Source organism: Nycticebus coucang, chromosome 14 (genome assembly GCF_027406575.1).
Source record: "Nycticebus coucang isolate mNycCou1 chromosome 14, mNycCou1.pri, whole genome shotgun sequence".
Lineage (NCBI taxonomy): Eukaryota > Metazoa > Chordata > Mammalia > Primates > Lorisidae > Nycticebus > Nycticebus coucang.
The window spans coordinates 63,751,297-63,756,396 of NC_069793.1; the positions used below are offsets into that span (position 1 = coordinate 63,751,297).

General features: G+C 49.8%; 1 pseudogene; it reads right to left on the reverse strand.

Annotated features, from left to right (window-relative positions):
* Positions 1-202: 202 nt before the first annotated feature.
* Positions 203-4,667, reverse strand: LOC128564513 (splicing factor Cactin-like; annotated as a pseudogene).
* Between the last annotated feature and the right edge of the window lie 433 nt (positions 4,668-5,100).

Genomic DNA, 5,100 nt, shown 5'->3' on the forward strand with positions numbered 1-5,100 from the left:
GAAAAAGGTAAAACTGAAGCCAGGTAAGGGGAAGGTCCAGCTTGGGGTAGGATTTGGCTTCTCAACATGGCTAGGCACAATTCTGTAACCCAAATGGTGACTCTGGAGTGAATTCCAACTTTCACTAAGCCCCCTTTACTTACATCCCCAAGGACACCTGCCCGTTGCCCCTGGAGGTGCCATTGTCTTCCAGCCACTGTTATCACCAGTAATGGTAGCACTTGAAGTGGAATCAGAGGTAGAAGATGCCACTGGCAAACTGGCAGCCGAAGCTGTGCCAGTAAGAGTACTCCCACACACAGTTGACAATCTTGAAGGCAAGGTCCTCATCGGGTGGCCGGGCATGGAAGCAGAGGATAGCAAAGTCCTTGTTGTCTGAGCAGGTCTCCAGGAAGTACTCTGGAGTAGAGCACTTATGGGTGAGGTCAGGGTAGAAGATGTTGAACTTGTAACCTTGCACCATCTTGAATGGGGGGGTTATCAAAATTGTAGTGGATCTAGTTATGTTTGTTACATTCAAAGCCCAAGTGCACATGGTTGAAGAAGCATGGCTTGCACTGTCAGTATTTGTCAGCCCATAGGTAGGCCTTGCCTGTTAATGGCATGGCCACACTGAACTGTGCCTCATCCTGGCCCATGCCCTCCTTGGCACACCCAAAGAAGATATCCCCTGCACTCTCACTGGCATGTCCTCTTGCCTGTGATGTGGAGCTGCTGGCGTGACAGCTGCAGGCCCTACAGGTCTTCATTGGGCTCCAGCACATGTGTATCCAGGGGCAGTTCATGCATTGAGCAGCCACAGGCTGTACTTGCCAGCGTAATAGTTGCCCAGGCTCTGCTAGATCAGGTCCTCTTCCATGAGCACTTCCTCACCCTCACCTTTGCCCTCTGCTGCTGCTGCCCCATTTGCCTTGGGCTCCACTGGCTACCCTCCAAGGCCCCTGTGAGGTGGGGGCCACATCTTTGGGCCCCAGGCTGGGGTTGGGGTCTGCAGCTCCTGCTTCAGGATGGGGAACAGAGTTTGGCTCTCCATGCCCTGCTCCTGCTTAAGCTTACACAGCTTCTGCCACAGTGCATCCTGATGGCGCTGGTGGAGAGTGGCCCCAGCATGTGGGCATGCAGCTACTGCAGCAGGCTTTCTAAGTAGCCTATGTCCAGGTCTTGACCTCGATACCCTGGAAGATGACCTTCAGCTGGCTGTATGACTTCCCCTTGAAGACCAATTGCATGTGTGAGCTGACTGAGGCATTTACTCCCTCACGGCACTCACTTGGCCCCTTGCTGGAGGCCTCCAGCTTGCAGAGCTTGGAGATCTTGTCCTCAGTGATGATAGTCATGTCCCACCAGAAATCAGCAGCATTCTTGCCCTGCTCCAGCTCCACGTACACCTGGATGTCTTCCAGCAGATCCTCCATGTTGGCCACAGTAAGGCCATTGAGAAAGGTGTAGGGCTCATGCATCTCCAAGCCAGGTCGTCATCCTCAGAACTGATGTACTTGGCCAACAGGTCAATGGGCTTAGCCCACCCATCCCAGATGCAGATCGTGTAGCACAGGTTGGCCTGCTGGAGGTGGAAGTTGTCCTCTTGCTCTTTCCATGTCTTGAAGTGCTCTGCCTTCTTCTCTGGCTGCAACAGCTCCCACTCCTGCTCCCGCTGATTGCCCTCTTAGATTCTCTTGTTGCATTCCTTAAGCTCCTTCTTTTCCAGGTGGCTGATCCCTTTCTTCTCCAGGGGATCAGATAAAAGTGTCCAGTAGATTGTTGTCCCCAAAGGGGTTGTCTGTATTGATGTAGCCCATGTACTCCTCGCCCCAGCCCATCTTCTCCCGTTTCTTGCCCTCACTCCTTGGCCTCCTTCTTGGCCATTCATAGTGCACATTTCTCCCTGACTGCAAGGCCTTCATTAGCTCGTCCTATTGCTTCCGCTCCTCACACAGCTGCAACCCCTCCTGCAAGCTCTGCTGCTGGCTCAGGGCGGCTGCCACAGCTAGGGGGCTCTGGGAGCGTGCTGGGGACACGAAGTTGGACCCCGAGGAACCTAGAGACCAAGAATGCGTACTCTGGTGGTGAGCCCACGAGCCCCGCTGCTGTTCTTCGCCTGAGTCAGACCCAGAGAAATGGTCCCTTAAGCGCCATCGTACTGGCGGGGAGCTCCGGTTGCGCCTCCCTGGCCGCTGCCACGGTTCATCCTCTGAATCTGACCTGCGCTCCCGGCTCCGTCGCCTCCGTCTATGCCGTCGCTCTTCCTCTGGGCGCCGCCAGTTTCGCTGCTCAAGGATACCATTTCAACTCCTGCTGCCGCTCTGTCGCCTTCGGCCCCTGAGACGCGCGGACTGTGAGCGCTAGGGAGTGTCCAGACCTATCGCTTAAGACTATGGCTTCATGTCTTAGGTTTAAATCTTTAATCCAGTGAGAGTCTATCTTGGTTAATGGTGAAAGGTGTGGGTCCAGTTTCAGTCTTCTACAGGTTGCCAGCCAGTTCACCCAGCACCATTTGTTAAATAGGGAATCTTTTCCCCACTGAATGTTTTTTTGTTTTTTTGTTTTTTGCAGAGACAGAGTCTCACTTTATGGCCCTCAGTAGAGTGCCGTGGCATGACACAGCTCACAGCAACCTCCAACTCCTGGGCTTAAGCGATTCCCGAGTAGCTGGGACTACAGGCACCCGCCACAACGTCCGGCTATTTTTTGGTTGCAATTTGGCCAGGGCCGGGTTTGAACCCGCCACCCTCGGTATATGGGGCTGGCGCCTTACCGACTGAGCCACAGGCGCCACCCCCCACTGAATGTTTTTAATTGGCTTGTCGAAGATTAAATAACGGTAATTAGCTGGATTCATCTCTTGGTTCTCTATTCTGTCCAGACATCTACTTCTCTGTTTTTGGGCCAGTACCATGCTGTTTTGATCACTATCGATTTGTAGTATAGTCTGAGGTCTGGTAGCGTGATTCCTCCTGCTTTGTTTGAAACTATAAAAATACTAGAAGAGAGTGCAGGGAAAATCCTTGAAGAAATTGGGTTGGGCAAGTTTTTTATGAGAAGGACCCCCCGGGCAATTGAAGCTGCTTCAAAAATACACTATTGGGACTTGATCAAACTAAAAAGCTTCTGCACAGAAAGAACAAAGTAAGTAAAGCTAGCAAACAGGCCTCAGAATGGGAAAAGATATTTGCAGGTTATGTCTCCGACAAAGGTTTAATAACCAGAATCCACAGAGAACTCAAACACATTAGCAAGAAAAGAACAAGGGATCCCATCGCAGGCTGGGCAAGGCACTTGAAGAGAAACTTCTCTGAAGAAGACAGGCTCACGGCCTTCAGACATATGAAAAAATGCTCATCATCTTTAATCATCGGAGAAATGCAAATCACAACTACTTTGAGATATCATCTAACTCCAGTGAGACTAGCCTACATCACAAAATCCCAAGACCAGAGATGTTGGCGTGGATGTGGAGAAAAGGGAACACTTTTGCACTGCTGGTGGGAATGCAAATTAATACATTCCTTTTGGAAAGAGATATGGAAAACACTTAGAGATCTAAAAATAGATCTGCCATTCAATCCTGTAATCCCTCTACTGGGCATATACTCAGAAGACCAAAAATCACATCATAACAAAGATATTTGTATCAGAATATTTATTGCAGCCCTATTTATAATTGCTAAGTCATGGAAAAAGCCCAAGTGCCCATCAATCCACCAATGGATTCATAAATTGTGGTATATGTACACCATGGAATATTATGCAGCCTTAAAAAAAGATGGAGACTTTACCTCTTTTTTTTTTTTTTTTGTAGAGACAGAGTCTCACTTTATGGCCCTCGGTAGAGTGCCGTGGCCTCACACAGCTCACAGCAACCTCCAACTCCTGGGCTTAAGCGATTCTCTTGCCTCAGCCTCCCGAGTAGCTGGGACCACAGGCGCCCGCCACAACGCCCGGCTATTTTTTGGTTGCAGTTTGGCCGGGGCTGGGTTTGAACCCACCACCCTTGGTATATGGGGCCGGCACCTTACCGACCGAGCCACAGGCACCACCCGAGACTTTACCTCTTTCATGTTTACATGGATGGAGCTAGAACATATTCTTCTTAGTAAAGTGTCTCAAGAATGGAAGAAAAAGTACTCAATGTACTCACCCTTATTATGAAACTAATGTAGGACCTTCACATGAAAGCTATAACCCAGTCACAACCTAAGAATAGGGAGAAGGGGGAAAGGGAGGGGAGGGAGGAGGGAGGAGGGTGGAGGGAGGGGGATTAATGGGATTACACCTGCGGTGCATCTTACAAGGGTATATGTGAATCTTAGTAAATGTGGAATGTAAAGGTCTTAGCAAAATAACTAAGAAAATGCCAGGAAAGCTATGTTAACTAGTGTGATGAAAGTGTGTCAAACGGTCTATGAACCAAGTGTATGGTGCCCCATGATCATACTAATGTACACAGCTACGATTTAATAAAAAAAAAAGACTATGGCTTCAGCATGGACACAAACAGCTGGGGCCTGCGCCGGGGGCCTTCCTCGACAGGTGCGCTCCCAGGCTGCCCTCTGTGCGCCTGAACCAGGAAAGAAGAACCCACCCCTCCGGCCCAACACTGGAGGACTCTGATGCCCTGGAGCCTTCCCTCCATCTGCAAATGTGGTCAGCATGATGGAACTGTCCATTCCGCGAAGGGAGAATCTCCCTTCAGGCAATACCAGAGGCATCCTCCCACGGGTCCTCTCCTGAGGGGGGTCTGAGAAACTGTGGGGCAAGGGCAAGTCAAGAACTGTGAATAGGCCAAGAGAGATCTGAAAGAGGCAGGTCTAGGCATGACGTATGCCGGCAGAAGTGTGGCCCGGGGCCAAAAGCCAAACTCTTAAAGCCACTTACACCAAGAGGAAAAAATGGGAGATGCTTCCTTCTTAATGCACATATCTCAGTGAATGTAATTTTCCTAATGGAGAAAGTAAAACCTCTTATAGGAAACAAGTACCTAAGACACCAGTAACAATATACACCAGATCAAACTTGGGTATTTTTATTTGTCTTGACATGCATCAAAGCCTACAGATACAAAAGAGAAATCTTTACATCCTCTTTTACAGGGGTCCTCAA